Consider the following 23,202-nt stretch of genomic DNA (forward strand, 5'->3'; position numbering starts at 1 on the left):
GAGCTTTAACTGGGTCTCTCACATGGGTGGCTGGGGCCCAAGCACTTGGGTTGTCCTCTACTGTCTCATTAGCTGGGAGTTAGATGGGAAGTAGACTAGTCGGGACATGGACTGGTACCCATAAGGGATGCCAGCATCACATGTGGCAGCTGAACCTGCTATGCCACACCACCAGCCTCTCTTTAATTTTCTTAATAGCCTATTTGAGTACAGCCACCACTGTCAGGAAATTTGCTTTCACTACTTTTAATTTAATTTCATTCCTCTACTTTGTCCACAGTACCGTTCAAAGTAGCTGTACATAATTCTCCATATACTCTGCATATTTATGCCTGAGGACAATTATAATATCTTCTGCTGGGATGAATGACTTCCATTACTTTAGCCACAGTATTTCATTTCCCAAGCTTTTCATCATCTCTGTATCTCTTCTGATCTGCCTTTGAATTTTCTGATCTTTTTCCAGCTGTAAAGCCTAATACTGGAAACAGAAGTCTCAGGAAATCCCCACAACAAAATGAAGACAGTTGCTGAAGGAAAACTTGCTTTTAAGATTTTATTCAGGGCCAGTGCTGTGGCGTAGCAGGTAAAGCCATTGCCTGCAGTGCCTGCATCCCATATGGGTGTCAGTTCAAGTCCTGGCTGCTCCACTTCTGGTCCAGCTCTTTGCTATGGCCTGGAAAGCAGTAGAAGATGTCCCAGTCTGCATGGGAGACCTGGAAGAACGTCCTGGCTCCTGGCTTTGGATAGGCGCAGCTCCAGACATTGTGACCAATTGGGGAATGAACCAGCAGATGGAAGACCTCTCTCTCTGCCTCTTCTTCTCTCTCTGTAACTTTGCCTTTCAAGTGAATAAATAAATCTTTAAAAAATATTTAGGGGCTGGCATGGTGGTGTAATGAGTTAAGCTGCTGCCATATGGGTGCAGGTTCGAGTCCGTACTACTCCACTTCCAATCCAGTTCCAAGCTGATACACTTTAGAAAGTAGCTGATGATGGCCCAAATGCTTGGGCCACTGTACCACGTGGAAGTGCCAGAGGAAGCTCCTGGCTCCTGGTTTCAACCTGGCCAGCCCCAGTGATTGTGGCAATTTGGGAAGTGAACCAGCTGATGGAAGATTATCTCCCTTTCTCTAACTCTGCCCTTCATATAAATAAAATAAATCTTTAAGGAGGTTTGTTTATTTATTTATTTATTTGAAAGGCAGAGCATATGAGAGAGAGAGAGGGAGGGAGATGGAAAGGGAAAGGGAGAGGGAGAGAGAGAGAGAGAGGGAGAGAGAGAGAGAGAAATCTCTCATCTGCTGGTTCACTCCCCAAATGACCACAACAGCCACAGCTGGGCCAGGTTGAAGCAGGAGCTTGAAACACCATCCAAGTCTTCCACATGGTGGCAGGGGTCCAAGTAGCTGGGCCATTTTCAGCTTCGTTCTTAAGAGCATTAGCGGGAGCTGGACAGGAAGAAGAGCAGCCAGGTTCACACTTTTTCTCTGATATAAGATACCCATGTCACAAGTGGAGCACTTAACCCACTGTGCGACAATGCTGGCCTCCAGGGAATCTTATTTTTGCATAGCATGTCACAGTTTTAAAGATCTTTCCCAAGAATTGTTCCATCATTTGAGGTAAGTGTTGCTTCATCAGCCTCCTTAATTCTGATGGTTGATTTGGGTCTGAGTCAGATTCTGCTTTTTAAAGCTCAGAGCTCCAGTTTTGGGTCAGTGGGAAGTCTGAGGTGACTCTGTGATTATGTCAGAAGTTCATATTTCTTTATGCTTCCCTTGGACCTGTAGCAGTCTTGAAGACAGAATAAATGACTGGTGATTTCCATGGTCTGAGCCATCACTCTCAGGTAGATCTTTCTATAATGAAATGGTCTGTACCTGCACCATCCTATGTTGAATCTACCAGCCACAGACTGCTGTTCAATACTGAAAGTGTGACCAGTGCAAGTGAGAAACTGAATTTTTACTGGATTTCACATGATTTAAATTTAAATTTTATTAGTTCCTTGAAGCGACTGGCAGTGGCATCATCTTTGTACCATTCTTATGTCTGGGTCTAAGCTACATTGGTTTCTGGGACTGAAGTGTAAGGCATTTTGGGAGATCACATTTTAGAAAGAATTTGATGGGTGAGAAACCACTTAATGGAATCTCACAGTTTTCTCATGCTATTTCTTTTTACAAATCTCAGTATTGCCTGATGAAGAACACTTTTCCTCAGGAATACTTACACTATGTGACTAACTTGTGGATTTTTCCTAGGAAACAGATGAATAGGACTTACCTCTTTGCCAAGACAAATAAATATGCCTCAAGTAAATTTAAACAAGTGTGACAACAAAACCATGGGATACCTAGACAGTGCCTAAGCCTGTTTGGGCAAAGAAGGTAAGTCTTAGGGAGGCTGAAATCTAACCACCCATCTGAGACCCAGGCCAGTATTGCTCACCTATGGCAGTGTAGGCTCTCATTGGTATGTGGCACACTTCTGGCATTAAGAAGCTATATTCAAGGCTATACATTTGAAACTTCACTAGTTCAATTCGACATCTGCCACATATTTGAACTGCATTTTTTTGATGAGCCTAGTTATTTAAGTCTCATAAAAGCAGAATAAGACTATAGATCAGCAAGGATGTGAGTGAGGAATCACTTTTCTACTCTTTCAGATATGCATTCTCCAACATGTAGAGTTGCGGAGTTTGTTGCTACAAGCCTTTCCCCTTTATGGGCCATTGATAATAAAACATAAATGCAGTTTCATTTCCTCATAATATGCTGGCTTCATGGTTCATTTGTAAATATATGTTTGTTGACTTTATTATTGCTTTCTTCCTCTGACCTTTTCTTTACAGTTCGGCTCTTTTTGAAATGCCCTTAAATTGTCAACACTCTGCCACCTCTCTGCAATTTTAGGTGGTGACCTTGCTTCTCATTTTACAGTGAAAATAGAAGTCATTAGGAAAGCACTCCCTCCCTGTATCATCACATTGACCAAACCACTTGCATTCATACCCAGTGTGCTCTGCTTCCCCTCTCTTTGTGGTGGATGCACTGGGACTGAAGGCTAAACCCTCACATAGGCACCAGAACTCACCTTTATTTTGCTGTTTAAGGGTTTTGCTTCTGAAATTGTTACCTCTTTCTCATGACCCATGCATTGTTCTTTCCCTGTTGGATTTTGCCCATTCGCCATTATCTATCTGCTTTACCATCACTCATAGTCAAGCAGCAATCACAGAAAACTTTCTAAATTCCAAAATCTGCATCTGTTAGTTCATACCTAGGCTTCACTTTACCAAATGCCCCAAGAGAGGTCAGTATACTCGATGATTCTGCCTCCTCACTTTCTACTCTGTCTTGTGTGTCTGTATAATGATTGCTTGTTATAAATGATATTATAATGAATTTGATGACATATATATAAAGTATAGATATATATGTTATTATTTGAGAATAATTTCAAACTATGGAAAAGTTCCAGGAATAATACAGTTTACCCATCTCTAATCAGTAACATTTTACATTTACTTTAACAGTCAGTCACTATCATGCTACTTTAAACTTATTTATTTGAGAAGAAGACATGAACAGATAGAGAGTGAGATAGCTCCAATCCACTGGGTTCACTTCCCATATTTTGGAAAGTGTCAGGACTGGGCTGAGTCTGAAGCCAGGAGTCAGGAACCCAATCCAGGTCTCCATGTGGGTGGAGAACCCCAATTATTTGGGTCATTGCTGTTATCTCAAAGGTTCTGCATTAACAGGAAGCTGGAGTCAGGACAGTCAGCAATTGAACTCAGCAATTTAAATTGGTATGCATGTGTCTTAACCAGCATCTTAACCACAAGGCCAAATGTCCACCTCAATGATATTGTTTTACCCTTACATACTTTAGTGTTTAATTAACATGAAAGTATTTTCTTGCCTAATCATGGAAAAATTTCCAAATCAGTATAGTTATCAAAAATAATTATCTGGGCCAGTGCTGTGGCATAGTGGGTAAAGCCGCAGCCTCCAGAGCTCGTATCCCATATGTATCCCATATGGGTGCCGATTCGAGTCTCAGCTGCTCCACTTCCAATCCAGCTCCCTGTTATGGCCTGGGAAAGCAGTAGAAAATGGCCCAAGTCCTTGGGCCCCTGCACCCACATGGGAGACACAGAAAAAGCTCCTGGCTCCTGGCTCCTGGCTTCAGATTGGTCCAGCTCCAGCATTGCAACCATTTTGGGAGCGAACCGGTGGATGGAAGACTGTCTCTCTCTCTCTCTCTCTCTCTCTCTGCCTCTGCCTCTCTGTAACTGTCTTTCAAATAAATAAATAAATCTTAAAAAAAATTTGAGCTTGAAAGTGGGTCCTTCCGATGAAACCTCAGCCCTGCCTAATGCATTGATTATAGATTTGTGAGACCATGGAGCAGAGAACCCACTTAAAGCACACCCTGATTCCTGACCCTTAGCAACAGTTAGATATGAAATGTGCTTTGGTTTAAGCTGCTAAATTCATGCTTATTTCGTTGTAGTAGACAGCAAATACCATATTCTGTCTTGAACTCAGTTTAATTAGCATTTCGTCCCTGCCATTTGTTGCACTAAATCCATTTTCATCAATGTTAACATGGATGTTTATAGCGCAAAAGATAAGCTCAGTTTTTCATGTTCTCTTCATCCCATCATCAGATATATCATTTTGGGAATATTTTTTTTTCCTAGTTCTAGGACAACGCACTGTTCTGGTTCTTCTCTTGTTTCACCTGACGTTTCTTCTTAGGCTCCTTTGTCATATCCTCCTCCTTCCATTTATACCTAAAAGGCTTAAATCTTTCTGCTTCTTAAGCTACATTGGCTCCATGTGTGATTTCATCAGTCTTATAGCTTTAATATCATATAAATATTAATAAAGCCAAGATTTATATTTATAATTCAAGCCCCACCCTTGAACTCACTACCTTCACATCCACCCAAAGTATTAACTTCCAATTTGGAAATTTCATATACTCAGGGCTCACCTCTGATCCCTCTCCTCTAACCTCCCACCTGTTCCTCCATCAGGATTCACCCTTTAAATGAGAGGTACAAACCTCCATCTAGTTACTGAGGAGCAGTGTTAGTCATTTTTTACTCATGCCTCACATCATCTGGTTATCCCATTAGTCCTTCCCTTGAAATACATCCTAACTATAAACTTTTGTTACATTTCTTTGCTTCTTCATACCTGTCTATTCCAAGTTATGATCATTTCTTTCAGTATAAGTATAATTGAAAAATATAGCACTTCTCTTTACATACAATTGGCCAAAGCAAGTCAAATAACTATTTTTAACTCCAAAAGTATGGAATGGATTATAATTCTCCCTTAAGTCCAAATGCTGAAAAACTAGAAACATTGATGAGCAATACTAACGCCTACCACTTGTGCCACATCCAATAGTTGTTGTTTAACTCTGGACTTCTTTTTTTTTTTTTTTTTTTTTTTAATTTTAGCAATGTTTTGCTAAGTGTGTAGAGAATGTGAATTTTTTTAAAGATTTATTTGAAAGTCAGAGTTACACAGAGACAGGAGAGGCAGAGAGAGAAAGAGAGAGGTCTTCTATCCAATGGTTCACTCTCCAGTTGGCCACAACGGCCGGAGCTGTGCTGATCCAAAGCCAGGAGCCAGGAGCTATTAATGTTGTCCATGATTTTCCTTATTTTTTTTTTTTAAAGTACTAGCAGCTTATTGAAGTGGAGGAATAGGGCAAGAGGAAACAAAAGAAAGGAAAGATGAGACTAGAAAAAACTGTTGGGAGATTAAGTCTTGTGTGACCTTGAAATAGAGAAGTGCACAAAAACTCTAGAGAAGAATAAGGACCATGCTGGGTGTCCCCCGCAGCATGGAGGGAGCAGCAAAGTGTTTCCTTGCTCTAAAGCCACGTGGACTTCTGAGCCAATTTGCCCTAGTCATTCAGATATTGCAGGTCTTTAGGTAAGAGCTTTATGTTTGAAAACAAATACTGAAATATTTGCAGATAAAATGAAACGATGTTCATATTTGCTTCAAAATAATCCAGTGGGGGAAAGCATGAGGTGAGTAGAGGCATCTACCCAACGAGACCGGTGTTGGTGGTGACCTTTATAGCTAGGTACTAGCTACTAGGTAAAAGGCAATATTTTGAGCATTTTTAAAGTTTTTCCAAATAAACAGGTTTTTTTTTTTAATCCTAGACCTAGAAAAAGTGGATAGAAACTTCTAAAATCCTTGATTATGTATTCTCATTTTGATGAATTTTGCCTGGTTTTGTTTTTCTCTTACTTTATATGTGTTATATCCTTATCCAAGGACATCCTGTTCATGTTTCCCTTTCTTTTCATTTTCACGAGAATTGACAGTTGCTTTCCACAAAAGAAATGGATTAATACTACATAAAATATTTTTGGTTTTGTTTTTCTTGCTACTTCTTTTTAATAGCTGGAACCCTGAATGTTATTATTTTCCTGCATAGTCCTCCCTTCACATTTATGAATAGAATGGAAGGAATCCCCATCAATCATTATTGAGCAATTTTCAGAATTTAAGGTCGGCTTAGATATGCCATTTCACTGTGCCAAAGACAACAGCCCTGAACTGATTTAACAATAATCCATTTGTTTCATAGCAGTGTTCTGCATCACTCTCTACAGTTTACTGACCAGAAGGTCAAGGTTCATTAATGGTCCGTGAAGGGGAAGTTTTCTTCCCTTTAAAGTGCTTATCATATCAAATAAATTGAAAAGAAGATGTGTTAAGTATTTAGTAATATGTTTAAAAGCCTTTTTACAAAAGAGAAGAGCATTCAGATGTACCATAATGGATATTATGGAGATTATGCCTCAATCCTAAAAATTCTATCAGAGAAAATTTGAATTTTCATTGGGAAAAATATATGATTTTTCACTTTTTTGTATTTAAAAAACCAAAGTAATACAAAATGGAATCCTTTGATGACTTTCTTCTTGATTCTTGATCTATATATAAAAGGAAATAAATGTCTCTAATCAGAAATGTATTAAGAGGACCAACATTGTGCAGCAGCAGGTTAAGTAGCCACCTTCAATTTTGACATCTTAGTTTAGAGTGCCAGTTCAAGTCCTGGCTGCTCCACTTCGGATCCAGCTTCCTGCTAATGCACTGGGAAAGCAGTGGAAGATGGCTCAAAGGCTTGTGCCCCTGCCATCTGCGTGGGAAGCCCCATTGAAATTACAGGCTCTTGGCTTTAGCTTGGCCTAACTCCAGCCATTGTGGCCATTGGTGGAGTGAATAGCAGATGGAAGATATTTCTCTCTTTCTTCCTCTCTCTCTATAACTTTCAAATAAATAAAATAAACCTGTTTTTTTAAAAAAGAAAAAAATTATTTAGTTTTTAAAGTTCATTTAGTTTTTAAAAATTTTTATTTAATTTTTAATTTATTTTATTAAAATTTTATTTAGTTTTTAAAGATTTGTTTTACTTATTTGATAGGCAGAGAGAGAGGAGAGAGAGAAAGAGAGAGCTCAGAGACCTGGCATCTGCTGGTTCACTCCCCAAATGTCCACAACAGCCAGGGCTGGGCCAGGCTGAAGCCAGGAGCCAGGAGCTTCATTCAGTTTTCTCATGTGGGGCAGGGGCCCAAATACTTGGGCCATCTTCTGTTACTTTCCCAGGCGTATTAGCAGGAAGCTGGATCAGAAGTGGAGCAACTTGGACTTGAACTGTTGCCTTTCTCGCCCCAAGAACTATATTAAGGACAAAAGTATAACAAGAGGTGAAAATGGAGGTATTCTATCCTGAAAGATATGGCCAAATGTGGCTATGCAGTGTGCTGGACACATTTTGTCTGTCTGTTTGCACAGAGACCAGCTAGGCCTTCCTGCTCTCTCGGTGCCAACCCAGAGGTCATCTTCTCTGTGTCCCACTCTGGTTCCTCCCACAAGTTTGTGTTCTTTCTTGCCTCAGAGCATTTACTGAGGAGTTTTAGATGAGCATCTTTGATCGAGCTAATTTTTTTTGTTGTAATTATTGAAAATAAAACATTTTTACATCTCTACCACCTGTTCTTATTAGCATTACTGCCCTGCTTCCTTCTTAAGTAATGTACTGTAGGTTTTCCCAAAGATTTGTTCAGTCTCAGTCAAATACAACTATACACACATGTGAATAGGTTTTTACAATGGGATCATTTTAAGCATTGGAATTAATTTATGTCTACTTCTACACCTTATTTTTTCTCATTTAGGATGAAAAATGAGTATAACAGAAACTTGCATGCTAACAATTCAGTCTTTGTAATGACTGGATACTAAACTAAGGTATAATAAGTGATTTGGATCATTACTGCAAGGATGCAGTCTCTTTGTTTCTAAGTTTTTCACACCACAAAGAACTGCAATGAATATTCTACTATGATAGTGGATGTCTCCCTATCTGTGTTTAATTTTGATTTTGGTTTGTTGTATATATTTGAAAGTTTTGCTTTAGGAACATAGTGTAATATTGCTATAAAATGTTTGGTGGCCTTTTCTTTTACTGTTATATAATTGTCTGCTATCATCTGTTATCATGTTCCAAAGTCTTCTGTCATCCTAATTAGTGTTCCTTTTTAAGTGATTTTTCTTTTCTCTCTGGTAGCTTTACAGTTTTTCTTCTTATTCTTGATGCTCCACAGTTACACAAGCAAATGTCTAGGATGAGTTTCTGAGTACGCATGAGAACATGTGGTGTTCGTCTTTCTGTTTCTAGCTTATTTTATTTAACACAGTGTCCTCCAGGGACATCCACACTGTTGGAAAAGAGAGGATTGAATTCATTTTGGTGGCTGAGCAATACTCTGTTGTGTATGTATACCACATTGTTTTATTCATTCAGCTGTTGGTGGACAGTTAGGGTGATTCTATATCTTGGCTACTGTGACTAGTGAGTAAAAGTTGATCTCATAGATTTTGAGAGTAGAATAGTGGTTACCAGAGGCTGGGAAGAGTAGGATGGAGAGAAGAATACATAGGTATAAAATTACATTTGGAAGGGAAAAATGAGTTCTACTGCTTTGTGGTATAGTAGAAAGATTATTTTTAACAATAATTTATTACTTATTTCAGAATTCCTCAAAGAAAGATCTTAGAGTGCTCCCAATACAAAGATATGGTCCATGTTTGAGGTGATGGACAAGTTAATTATTCTGATTTGATCATTTCTCATAGTATATATGTATCAAAATATCACAGTGTACCACATAAATATGTACAATTATTCTGTATTGAACATTAGAAAAGAAAATGTCTAGGAGTAGATTTACTTTTATTTGTATTTTTTGAAAACCACAGGATGCTTTTAACCTGATTCATGCTTTTTTTTAGTTGAGGAACATTGTCAGCTATCTCTTCACACACTGCTCCTAGGCTACTCCCTTCTCTTCTTCCACAGCATCGATCAGGAAAACTAGGAAACCTCTTAATTTGTGCCCTTTGTCGCTTGTGTCATGAGTGAATTCCTCGCTGAACTCTTCTCACTCCCTGGGATCTCCCCACCCCAGACTCTTCCCAGTTCACAGCTTTTAATTTTCATAACTCTTGTTTTCATCTCCAAGAATTCTAACTTATTTTTATAGCTACTCGGCTTTCATTTATGTTCTACCTATTTTATTATATCTTTCTTTTTTAAAAAGGTTATTAATATAAAAAGAACAGATTTCATGTATTTCATAGGCACAGTTTTAAGAAGATAACAATACTTCACTCACCCCTCTTATATTACACATATGATCTATACTAAAAAAGAAGTATTATAAACTGGTATATGATGAGTCAAGAGTAAACTTTTACCTCTAACCCTGACATGTGGATGCAACTTTATATCAGAGAACGCTTCTTGCTGAGTTGGAGCCAGACTTCTACCCTTCCAACCCTTTAGATAACAGCTTGGAAATCCTCAGAAATTAGAGTTTCCTTAGCAATATGGCATTTCCTATTCCTGATCTACTGGAACTATGATTCAGTTCACCCAAAAATTCTAAAATTTTCATCAGGGTTGAAATTTGGAATGTACCATATCAATTGAACAAATATTTTTCAATCTAGCTAAAACGTCAGTATTTCTTAGAATGTCTTAATCATCTGTTTATTTTAAAAGTCAGTTACAGAGAGAGAGAGAGATCTTCTATCAGCTGGTTCACTCCCCAGATGCCTGCAACTACTAGGGCTGGGCCAGGTGGAAGTCAGGAGCCGGAAACTCCATGCAGGTATGAAATGTGAGTACAAGCGCCCAAGCACTTGGGCCATCCTCTGCTGCTTTTCTCAGACCATTAGCAGGGAGTGGATCAGTAATGGAGCAGAAAGGACTTGAACCAGCACCTTTATAGGATGCTGATGTCACAAAGTCTGGCCCTTTCCTTAGAATGTTTTTGATCAAATATTACAAAATTTTGCTGTGTTAAATTTATTCAAATATAACATAATTCTGTAATTTCAGTTTTTTCCCCTTACATCATTTTATTTTTTAACCACGATAACTTAATAATGCTAAATGATAGCTTTGCTTACTAAACACAACATCTCTTACATTTTTACAACTAAATAAGGACTCAGTTCCAAGCAACATCATTTTTTTACTCTCAAGAAATATAACTGATTCTTAATCTAACTCTGACAATGTTAAGGTAATAAGAGCACAATTGGGAGCCAGTGCTGTGGTGTAGCGGGTAAAAACCACTGCCTGTGAAGTGTGCAACCCGAACAGGCACTGGTTTGATTCCCAGCTGCTCCACTTCAGATCCAGTTCTCTGTTAATGGCCTGGGAAACACAGCAGAGGATGGCCCCGCTGCTTGGGCCCCTGCACCCACATTGGAGACCTCTATGCAGTTTCTGACCCCTTGCTTTGGCCTAGCCCAGTCCTGGTTGATGCAGCCATCTGGGGAGCAAATCAGCAGGTGGAAGTTACCTCTCTCTCTCTCTCCCTCCCTCTCTCTTTCTCTCCCTGTCTCTCTGTAACTCTTTCAAAATAAATAAATTTGTCTTTTTTTTTAAAAAGAGCACAATCAAACAATGAGAATGGTAGTGCGTTGACTTTGCCTTGTCAAATCTGGGAGGCTGGAGCTTGAGAAACCCCTGGGGACTCAGGAGGCCCTGTGTGTCACCTCAGCGTGCAGCTGGAAAGACCTTTGCAGCATTGTGTGTTGTTTCTTTGACTTTAGTTCTCAGAGAGTGTATTACTCTTTCCCTCAAGAGTGATGAGATAGGACACAGTTTGGGGAATCTATTCATTTTGTATCATATGTTGCTCAACTCTCCAGAGTCTTTGAAAGACATTACTCAGATTCTGAAGAGCAAAATAGCTAGAATGGGGTGTTGCAGTATGTGATCCTTGCTACTGAATGCCGGAGAACTCCATTCCCTGCTGTTTATAATAGTTACTGAAAGACACTGTGTTCTAACACCATGCCTGCTCATTCTTATGACTCAAAGGTTGCATTTATAAAAGATGAATGAAACAAATGACAAGTTTATTTCTAACTTTGAAAACTCATGGAGAGAGCCACTTTGAAAAGTTCATTAGTAAGTGATACCCAGCCCAGCTGAAATTGCTGTGTAGTCATTCTCTGTGTGATACTTGATGATTCACTTGCAGATTATTTAACTTTATCTTTGATTCATTGGCAGTTTACCCAGAATATCAGAAAAGTGAAAATAGCTTTTTAAGGCACTCCAGCAGAGAATGTGGTTAATATTTTAAATTTTTTTTCTTATTTATCTCAAAGGCAAAATTACAGAGAGAGAGAGAGAGGGAGGGAGAGACAGAGAGAAATCTTCCATCTTCTGGTTCACTGCCTAAATGGCTGCAATGGCTGGGGCTGGACCAAAATGAAGCCAGGAGTCAGGAGCTTCTTCTGTGTCCCCCACGTGGGTGCAGGGCCCAAGCACCTGGACCATCTTCGGCTGCTTTCCCAGGCACATTAGCTGGATCAGCAGTGGAGCAGCTGGGACTCAAACTGGTTCTTATATGGGATGCTGGAGTTGCAGGTGGTAGTATTACATACTACACCTCAACACTGGCATCATGGTGGTTAGTAATTTAATCAGATGATTAGGTGCCTCAAGGTCTAAGTTTCTTAAAAAATTTGTGTTGAGGAAAGGGAAAGAAATCAGAAGGGCTCTGGGCCTAGAACAGCTACTGACCTAGCTTCCAAATTTTAGAACACATGCCATAATGCATTAATTTCACTGTCAGTTGTCACAAAGGCATCAGTGAACACCAACAGCAAGTATATATTAGCAATAAAAACACATTTCTATGATAGTGTTTTCTTCTAGAAAAAATGATTTAGGTACAAAACGATATATTGTAAAGGAACAGCCTTCCTTTCCCTAAGTGAAAAGATGTTTATAATTAATGCTGTATATTTAAAATAAGGTTTTTGTAAGGGTAGTATATACATTTGTGGTAAAACTCATCATGATTTTGATAGTTCTTAATTGAATAATTACTTAATTATTAAATTAATTATTATTAATTTCACAATGTATACATCTATCAACACATCACATTTTACACCTTGAATTGTAACATTCTTATTTGTCAAATATATCTCAATAAATCTGAGAGAAAGGGAGTACTATTGCAGACAGAGACAGAGGTGCACTTGCTATGCTGGGAGGTGGGTAACAGAACATATGCAGGCTTCTTTCGCACAAGGGTCACTTTTGTCTTCATTGGCTGATGGTAAAACTAAGTCTCAAACTCATTGGGAACAAAGATAAAGAAAACTATTTCACCTAAGGGTTGAGCCAGTTTGAAGCTCAGCTTTTGGCTGACATAACTGGATAGAGGTGTGTGTAGACGGAGGGAAGGCATCCTGGATTCAGATGAACAGAGATCTCCAAACTGGTCAACGGAAGGCTAGGAGGGCTGTGGCCATGGCTGGACACAAGAAAGAGGCTTTTAGGAATTATCAGAGAAAATAGTTTCCTCTTTCAGGGATGTATAGACAATGTTATGACCCCAGCACAGGGCTTATCAAGGTGGACTCTGCAGGCGGAGTCCTCCGCGCCACCTCAACCATTCTCAGCCTACAGAATGCCTGGGTGTATCATAGTAATGTAAAGCTAAACAAAATTTCAGTTGCTTTTATTATTATCTTCAAATTCTCTGGATAGTTCCTCCAGGAGGAAGACCGTCACCAGCTGACAGAATAATAAGCATGACAGTAAGTAGCAGAGGTAATGCATCTCTGGATCTGGGGGCATTTGGCCTCACTCACGTCAACCGAGAGGAAAAGTCTCTTCGGAAGGGATCTATGTGGAGGTGTGCCAGCTGGTTTGTTTGTACACTCATCGTACCCAAGTGAAGGAGCATGCCCTGTTTCTCATAGGGGGACTACAGGAACAGCAGACTGTATTTGACGGGGAGAATGAAGAGAGAAGGATCAGAGGGATATTAGTGGGCACAGTTCCAGGAAGAAACAAAGGCATGGTGGAGCCTTAGTGAGCCTCACATTGTTCCCTGCTGGGTATCTTTCCAGACTTGGTATTGAAACCCAGAAGTGCAGCCTCCAGCATCCTACTTTAAGGATTGAGAATTGAGGGCCCAGTGACTATTGTCAGTTCCCCAAACCCTTCCCTGGCCCTAGTTATGTGTGGGTCTGGGTGACAGTGAATAGGGACAAATATCCCATTATAGTTCTCATTTTCAGGTGTTTAGGTAAGTCTACAATATAGTATTATTTCAAATCTACAATATAGTATTGCTAACTACCCTCACTGTGTTGTACATCAGATTCCCAGAGTTGATTTATGTTGCATTAACTGGAAATTATACAGAGAGAATTTTGTTCCGGCAACTCAAAGTGAATTAAACACAGAAATCCCAGTAGACAAGATGAAAGCTACTACTTCAGCACTGGGAAGCTTTGAGGAAAATAGCCATGCCTTCCCACAAAAATATCTTTAGTTGTCTTGATAGTACATGTGCTGGCTTCACTACCAGTCTGGGTTGGGAAGGCCAAGTGTATGGTGGTGTGTCAAATTTTTAATAATGTGAAGCAGCGTTCTTGGTCAAAACTCTAGAAGACAGTCAATAAGCTCTTCTACTTTCCACTGGTAATTTTCTGTAAAGGATAGTAGATGGCAATTATATTTCTGCTTCCTTTCATCCTCTGGAGCCTTTACAAATACATAATTTGCATTGTGGTGGAGGTGGGGGGTGATTCGAGTTGGTAGAAAAGCAAGAAAGGGAAGAGAGTAAAAACCATGGCATATTTTTTGTTAACAAATTTCCAGAGTTCTTACTGATTAACATCCTAAGTAGTTTTCTGAGCATCCAATAATTCGTGAAAAAACAGAATTAAAAGACGAACTTGTTTTTGTGCAAGAAAATTTTTGAAATGAACATATAATTTCTTCATGATACACGTTTCCATGAACTTTTGGAAAACCCCTTTTATATTCTTCTCCTTTGGAAACATTCACTTCTTGTAGAGGTATCATTCATTTTCCTCTGGTGGCAGAGGTCTAAAGTATCCGTTTACCTTCCTGCTGAAGGTTTTCCATTTTCCCGAACTCTGGTAACTGAAAAAGAGAAATGATCTCCAAATTACAACTTGCATCAACTTCATGGGCCATTTGAAAGTAAACACACACAAATCTTTTGTTGTGCTTTTCTGAGGGGTGGTAATCCTACACTTGAGTGATGTCTTTCTCTCTTGTTTTTTGGCCATAGGCTGGGAAGGCTTACTCATTTTACAGGCAGCCTTCTCTTTTCCTTAATCCCATAATATTCCTTGGGTTCTGAATTGTTCTGACTTTTAATTCCTTTAATCTAGTGTTAGTGCTTCTTGATACCTATTCCTGTATTCCACCCAACTGAGTGCCAGAGAGACAGAAAACTGGCAAATCTTCTCATGTAATTAGGCCTTGGGAGGAGGCAGGCGACATGTAATTCTCCCCCTCCCAAAAGGATGTGATTATGGACAAACCCTCAGTCAACCAGAGTAAGATCACACTGAAATAATACCAGTGTCCTTATTTAAGTCAGGGAAAATAGTCATCAAGCCCCATGTGCTCAAAACTTGGAGTTTATATTTGTAAACTCTCAGTCATTATATGTAGAGAAATCCTCTTATAAATTGTCATTAAAAGCTGCTGAGGGGTGTGTGTCATGGCACAGCAGGTTAGGTTGCCCCTGGGGTGCCTGCATTGCATATCAGAGTGTAGACTGGAGTCCTGGCTGCTCTGCTGTTTCCAATCCTGCTTCCTGGAAGCTCCTCATTTGGGGAGACCCAGATGCAGTTCCAGGCTGTCGATTTTGTCTGGCCCAGCCCTGGCTTTTGCAGACAATTAGGAAGTGAATCAACAGATTAAATTTGTCTCTCTTGGTCTCTCTTTCTTTCTTGCTCTGCCTTTCAAGGGAGTGAAAATAAACATTAACAAAAACTTCCAAAACTGTGAGATGTAAAGATTTCATGAGCTTCAGTTTGAGAAACGTAAGCAAAAGGTCAGGAAGTGAATTTAAAATCCTCCTGGGCTCTTCCACCACTGTGGGCTTTACTGCTATAGAATTTAGCTTTGCTCTCTTTGGGGAAAGTATCTCCCACTTCAGGAATCATTCAAACACAGCTTCTCATGCTGAAACATCAAGCAAGGTTTGCATTACGATATTAGCTTCCTATATCTGCTCCAACAGAGTAACAAACTGTGTGGCCTAAAAAATTGAAAGTTATTTCTCAGTGCTGGAGGCCAGAAGCCTGAAATCTAGGTATCGGCAGGGTGGTGCTCCCTTTGACACTCCACTTTGCACCATTCCTTGCTCTTTCTACCTGTTTGTGGTGGCTGCCGGTCCATGGCATTTGAAGCCTTGAAGCTGCAAGACTCCAATCTCTGCCTCTGTCACCACACAGCATTCTTCCCATGTGTATGTCTTCTTGAGAGGACATAAGTCATGTTCGATTAAAGACCATCGAATTCAGTATGATTTCCTCTTCAACTGATTAAATCAGCAAAGGCTATTTCTCATTAAGGTCGTATTCACAGGTACTGGGGTTTAGGACCTCAACATATCCTTCTGGAGACACAAGTCAATTCCTAACAGTTGCATTTATAACTAATAGCCCTGTAGATATTGAAATTTAACAGTTCTCACACTTGAGTAATCTCATATGCTTTAAAGGGGTGACTCAGTATATATTCCTAGTTGTTTCTTTAAGAGGAAGTGTATTATAAAGCATTAAAGAATGAAAGCTATGTTGCCAGATATTAGACTGAGATAAATTCCATAAAATTACTAAGTGTTTTATTTGCAGCAGTTGAATTGTCTCTTTGGAAGTATTAGGAAGTAAATTAGCTTTATCCCCAAAAGGCCTATAGCATAAAACAATTTATTCATCAACACACATTAATTGATTGTAGGCTCTCTGCCAGGCAGTGCACTAAATGCTAAAGATGCACAGATAATGGAATAAGTTGTTTTTCCTTGGTGCAGTAGGAGAAAAAGGCTTACAGACAAAAGGGACTACATAATATGAGATACACCAACGGATGATTACACAATCACCTCTGGGACCACAGAGGCTAAGTTTGTTAGTAAGGAAAGGAGTATCTTGAAGGTAGTATTTGAGCTGAGTCATACACAGTTTCCTGTAGTCAGCAATGCAGAAACATGTGTGAGGCTGGAAGGACAGAAGATGCTAAGTATGGACACATTAAATGTCAAGTAATGTGACTACAACAGAGGTGAATGGAGATGACAACTGCTATAGAATTGGAAAAGTACAGTTATGCCATAAAGGTCTTGTGACTTTCCAAGTTGCTGATAATGAATTTCATCGGCCGTGGAAAGCCCTCAAAACAAACTGAGACCATGGACAGCCTGTGGTCATTTCTGTGCTTCTGCAAGAAATCCATGGAAGTGTGGAGGATGCAGCATTGTGCAACACAGGGAGAACATGGGGAAGATTCTAGCAGCTGTCCAGCAAGATATGAGGATGGTCTGAATTGTTACAGTGGCAGCCATTGTGGAGAGCAGCATAGGCATCAATGAAACACAGTTGGATATAGATGGGAAAGGACTGGTAACAATGGAGAGAAAGTGGAAAGAGGGGACAAATGACTCTCAGCACCTTACATTTATGACCATAATAATAATACAAGAGATAAAGAATCAAAATGACCTGGAATGTTTATTCAGGCAAGAAAATGAATTCTATTAAAGGGAATGATGGGGAAAAGAGGAACAGAGGTCAAGAGGGAATCAAATATAAATTCCAACTCAAACCAAAGTTATAAACAGGAACTTAAAATGTGTATCAGGTTATAGCCAAGTTATGGTATAATCACTATCAAAGTGACTATTTGTTTATTATTTGGTTTAAAATCCAAACCTGTTCAGGAAAAACTAGAACAAAATATACTCTAAAGATCACTTCAGCAGCACACCAGCTGGATTTTGGTCACTATTTTTACTATTTAGAATCAGCCATGGTGATATATATAAATGTAATCTTCAAATTGAATTCTTCAGTAAAATGTTTTTAGATAGTAAATTAGATACCAAGGAAGTAATTGTCAGCAACTCAACATCCATGAAATATTAAATCATCTCTTAATGATCTGAGATGTATCTTCTGTAGTGTTCAATTTCCAGTCCATATTTAAGCAAAATGCAGAAAAGCTCCATGCAACTATCTCATTATATTGCTTTAGATGAGTGTATTTTGTGTTTCTTAAGATGTAGGTGGTATAGCTGGAGAAACTAAATCTCCCTTTTATCAGCTCTTCCTGTGGTAGGTTTTTGGCTGGAGGCTCTGTCTATTTCTATTCCAGCTGAGGCTCCAAAGGTTAACAAAACTTTATAAACACTTCCATATTCTAAAGTGAGGTGTTCTAGTCATTGGATCCCTACCACTCATGCCAGAGGCCTGCATTGGATTTCTAACTCCTAGAATTGGCTTCAGCTCAGTCCTTGGCATTACAACAATTAGGAAGTAAGTCATCAGATGGAAGATCCCTCCAACTCTGTCTCCCTGCCTCTCAAATCACAGCATTAGTTTTTTAACAAAAAGAAGAAAGATGAGGTGGTAGACTATTGATGCAAGTCAAACTGAGATGATGAGGCTCTGTTCAGCTTCTCAGTCTCAAGAGTATGTCTGTATGTTCCTTTCCTCTCTGCTCCCTCACCCCCCACAGGAACTGAGACAAAGTTCAGAGGTCTCCAAAGAAAATTTCTGATGAGTGAAATAGCTTTGAGCATCCAACATACTCATACTCATAACACTATTTTATAAAATGATTCCCTTTCTCTGGATCTCTTCTCACTCAAGATTATAATACAAAGGGGTTAGCAATCCAGCTGGGAACTGGAGAAAAGGCAGGGCCAGCAGAAAGCAAGATGCTTCTCATAGAGCCCCAAAGCCCAACACTGGCCCAAGCTGAGGGAGAAAACTTCACAATTGGATAAAATTAGGGATAGTTTATGAACAGAGTAACCATCAATATAAATTCATGCATAACATATGCACTCAATGCTCCTAGAGAGTACATTTATTCTAAGCATGACAGAACTTTGTCCCAAGTTTTGTTAATGAGCAGGAAAAGGTTTTCCATATAGAGTGTCTCTAGAGACTTCCAATAAAGAATATGGATGGGTTTGCTTTAAAACATGGATACAGGAGCAGGGCTGATGCTGGCTGCTCAGCTTTTGATCTAGCTCCTTGCTAATATGCCTGGGAAAGCAGCAGAAAATGGCCCAGGTACTTGCGTCTGGTTGGAGTTCTGGACTCCTGGCTTTAGCCTGGTATAGCCTTAGCTATTATGGCCATTTGGAAAGTGATCCAGTGGTTAGAAGTTCTCTCTCTCTCTCTCCCTCTCTCTTTGTTATTGTGCCCTTCAAATAAATAAATAAAATTGAAATTAAAATAAAAAAGAATTGATATAATAAATAAGGTAAAAAGATAAACGTAGATTTTAAAAATCAAAGTGAAGGTATAATATAAAATAGCAAAAGGAGAATATTCCAAGATGGCTGAATAGGGAAAAGACATGCTGCTTTTGACTAGAGGAAAATAGGAGAAATGCAGAGAACGTGCATTACAGAGGATAGTTGGAGAGAAATTTGCAGTGTAAACTCTGCAGAAGGAAGAGGGATGCCTTGGGGCAGTGTGAAAAGAGCAGACACACGGACATGAGCGGGGTCATCACACAACTCCTGCAGCTAGGGGCTGGAAGAGACACAAGCATCAGAGACCAAGGTGAGAACAGACTGTGGCAGCACATGCCACTGGTTATATTGCCTAGGGAGTACCTTATGGACCACACTGATTTTGAGTCTGGTCTATTACCCTAGCAGAGAGCAGGGTAGCTACCTAATCCAGTGAAAGAAAAGCACATTTCTTTCTTCCTATGCCCCCACAAGGATACCTGGCAACCCACAGGGAGAAGGCGCCATCTTGATACCAGTAGAGGCGGAGGTGGCTCTCATGTGCATGAATGACCAGTGGATTTTATCAGAGGGAAAAATCTGAATTCCTCACAGACCTTGAGTTTGAGATGGATGAGAGGGGGCTGGGCACCCAGATAGGACTCTGAGGTGGTCCCATTCTCTCAACATATCACAGATTCCAGGGCTCAAACTGTGAAGGAAGAGCAGCCACAGACAACTAGCTCTGGGAACATCTCTGCTTTCTACATGGACTTGATAGGCTTGAGGGGCTGAGTGGAGTGGACCCTCTGTACCCCTTGACTGTGAGAACCTTCATGCTGTGACTGTGGGAATTCTGTGACTACATGATAGGGCACAGGGTGTAGTTGGTCTCTGGGCAACTTTTATATCTAGTAGAAGTTCAGAACTTCCTGGTGGCCTGGGGTAGGTAACTGCAAAGGGCTCCATGGTCACACTGACCACTTCACAGATAATTTGTGGTTCATGTGTCAGCATGGATGGGGATCTACCCACTGTAGGCTAATTCTGGCCATTGATCACCTTGGAAGAGAGAAGGAGAGATTGTGATTACATCAGTAGACATGATCATACCCTTTCCTCTGTTGACAAGAAGAGATTAAAGAAATGCATGAAAAGGAATTTAAAAGAATGATCATAGGATTGCTCAGAAGCAATGAGAAGCAAATTAATGATTTAAATAAATCCATGCATGTCATGGAGGAACAATTTTCCTGTGAGATAGAGATTTTGAAGAGAAATCAAACAGAAATATAAGAAATGAAGAATTCAATATATCAAATAAAAATACAGTGGAAAGCTTTAACAGCAGACTTGGTGAGGCAGAAGAAAGAATATCTGAACCAGAAGAAAAATATTTGGATATTTTTCAGATCAAAAAAAGAAGAAATTAGAAAAATTCAAAACAGTGTTCCAGATTTATGGTGTGCTATCAAACTCTCCAGTGTATGGGTCTTTGGAGTTACTGAAGGTGTGGAAAGAGAAAATGGATTAGAAAGCCTATTCAGTGAAATAATAACGGAAAGCTTCACTGCTTTGGTTAATCACGGGGACGTACAAATACAAAAAGCACATAACTCCTAATAGAAATGAACAGAAAAGATATTCACCAAGACACATTGTAGTCAAACTTTCCACAGTAAAACATAAAGAAAAAAAATTAAAATGTGCATAAGAGAAATGACAAATTACTTTCAGAGGATCTCCAATTAGATTTACAGTTGATTTCTTATTAGAAACCCCACAGGCTAGGAGAGAATGGGGAGATACAGTACAAGTCTTAAAAGAAAAAAGAAACTGTCAACCCAGAATACTGTAGCCTGCAAAACTCTCCTGTATGAATGAAGATGAAATAAAGGCCTTCTATAACAAACAGAAGTTGAAAGAATCTATCACCACTCATCCAGCCTTACAGATAATGCTTAAGGATGTGCTACACAAAGAAACACAGAAAGAAAATCATCATTATGAAAGAATGTGTAAGCAGAAAATGTCCCAGTAAAAGTACAAAAGAAATCTAAAGCAAAAGAGTGTTTATGGGAAAATGGCAGGGCCAAGTCATTACTTAAAAATAGCAACCTTGAATGTAAATTGCCTAAATTCTCCAATTAAAATACACAGACCAGCTGAATGGATTAAAAAACAAATCCCATCTATTTGCTGCCTTCATGAAACACACCTCCCCAAGAAAGTCACAAGCAGACTGAAAGTGACAGAATATAAAAAGATATTACATGCTAACAGAAAGCAAAAATGAGCAGGTGTAGCCATCCTAATATCCGACAAAATAGACTTTAACACAAACATTGCTAAATTCTTATCAAACTATTCAAAACAACTGAAATGGAGGGAATTCTTCCAAACTCCTTCTATGAGGCCAGCATCACTTTAATTCCAAAACCAGAAAATGATATAACAGAGAAAGTACTATAGACCATTACCACTGATGAACATACATGCAAAAATATTTAACAAAATATTAGATAATCAAATTCAACAACACATTATAAAGATCATTCATCCAGACCAAGTGGGATTTATTCCTTGTATGCAGGGATGGTTCAACATATGATAATCAATAAAGGTGATAAATCACCTTAGAAAACTGAAGAATAAAAAACATATCATTGTCTCAATAGTTTCATAGAAAGCATGTGATAAAAGGCAACCTCCTTTCATGATGAAAACCTTAAGCAAATTAGGTATAGAAGGAACATTCCTCAAAACAGGCAAGGCAATTTATGACAAACTGGCAGACAGTAACATTTTGAATGAGGAAAAGTTGGAAGTGTTTCCACTAAGATCAGGAACTAGACAAGGATGCCCACTCTCACCATTACTATTCAATATAGCCCTGGAAGTTTTAGCCAGAAACATTAGGCAAGGAAAAAAATCAAAGGAATACAAATTGGAAAGGAAGGAGTCAAATTATCCTTGTTTGCAGATTATATGATTCTATACATAGGGAAACCAAAAGACTTCACTAAAAGACTATTGGAACTCATAAAATAGTTTGTTAAAGTGACAGGATTTAACACACAAAAATCAATGGCCTTTGCATACATAGACAAAGCCATGGCTGAGAAAGAACTTGTAAGATCAATACCATTCACAATAACTACAAAAATATTAAATGCTTGCAATAAATTTAACCAAAGGGTGAAAAACTCTATAATGGAAATTACAAAACATTAGATTAAAGAAATAGAAGAAGACACAAAGAAATGGAAAAATTTTCCATGCTCATGGATTGGAAGAATCAATATTAAAATCCTAGGGGCAGCAGTGGTGGATGAAGTGGTTACGCTCCTGCTACCCACATGGGAGACCTGGATTTATTTCCTAGCTCCTGTTTTGTACTGACTTAGCCTTGGCCCTTGGGGGCATTTGTACAGTGAACCAACCAGAGGACTGGAACTGTGTCTATCTTTGTGTATCACACTTTCTCTCTGCCTCTCAAATAAATAAACAATTCTTAAAAAATATTTGAAATCCAACTTTTTTCTGATTCTCAAAAACAAAAAATGGGAATGACAATAGCATATACAATTTCCCGACTGAATATTGTGATGTGACTGTTATCATTCTTATATTTGAGACAAGAAGAAAATTGTGCTGCAACACAGCTAAAAATGCAGGTCCCCCAAATGAAGATATTTTTTAAACTGTCATTTCACTTTAAAGTCCATTCATTGCCTTTAGCATCCCACAGTTGAAGCACGTGTTGTGCTTAGCTAGATAATTGCGGTGGCACACACACTGCCCCACTGACTTCAAGGACAGTTGTCTATAAAACTAGACTCTGACACCAGGCTCCAACTTCACATACTCACAGGTCAGCGTCTTCATCCAGGAGAGCAGTTGTCTGGGTAACCTCCAAGTCATGCTCATGCTGTGCTGCCAGTTGGTGGGGCAACAGTGGTCATGGCGAGAAACTCCAATGTCTGATCTCTAGTGAGCTGTCTAGCAAGCTAGAGGCAAGGCTTTTCATAGTCACAGTTGCTTTTGGCAGAATGTCAGAGCACAGAGGATTCTTCTTTTCTTGGAAGACCGTGGATTTTCCCTGTTGCCACACAGCATGGTGAGGGTGTTTTCACAGATGTAGACACAGGTAGACACGTTCTTGTAGTTAACTCTGGATGTCACATCAAACTTTCATTTTGAAATAAGTCAACATGGATTATTGATTTGAAAGAAATTTTAGAGATAACCTGGTGTGATCCCTTCATCTAAAATTAATTGAGACCCAGAAAGCAAACTGACTG

General features: G+C 39.2%; 1 protein-coding gene and 1 long non-coding RNA gene across 2 annotated transcripts in view; one reads left to right on the plus strand and one right to left on the minus strand.

Moving 5' to 3' along the window:
- Positions 1 to 23,202, plus strand: part of CPED1 (cadherin like and PC-esterase domain containing 1) — a 587,225-nt gene that overhangs the window by 499,964 nt on the left and 64,059 nt on the right. The gene's annotated exons all lie outside the window — the stretch shown is intronic.
- LOC149127568 (uncharacterized) lies at positions 14,348 to 22,906 on the minus strand. Its single transcript, XR_016231285.1, has 2 exons — positions 22,771 to 22,906; positions 14,348 to 14,556 (listed from the first exon to the last, which is right to left on the minus strand). It is a non-coding gene; the product is annotated as an uncharacterized LOC149127568 (long non-coding RNA).

This window comes from Oryctolagus cuniculus, chromosome 3 (genome assembly GCF_051225735.1).
Source record: "Oryctolagus cuniculus isolate XC-2025 breed Fujian yellow rabbit chromosome 3, ASM5122573v1, whole genome shotgun sequence".
Lineage (NCBI taxonomy): Eukaryota > Metazoa > Chordata > Mammalia > Lagomorpha > Leporidae > Oryctolagus > Oryctolagus cuniculus.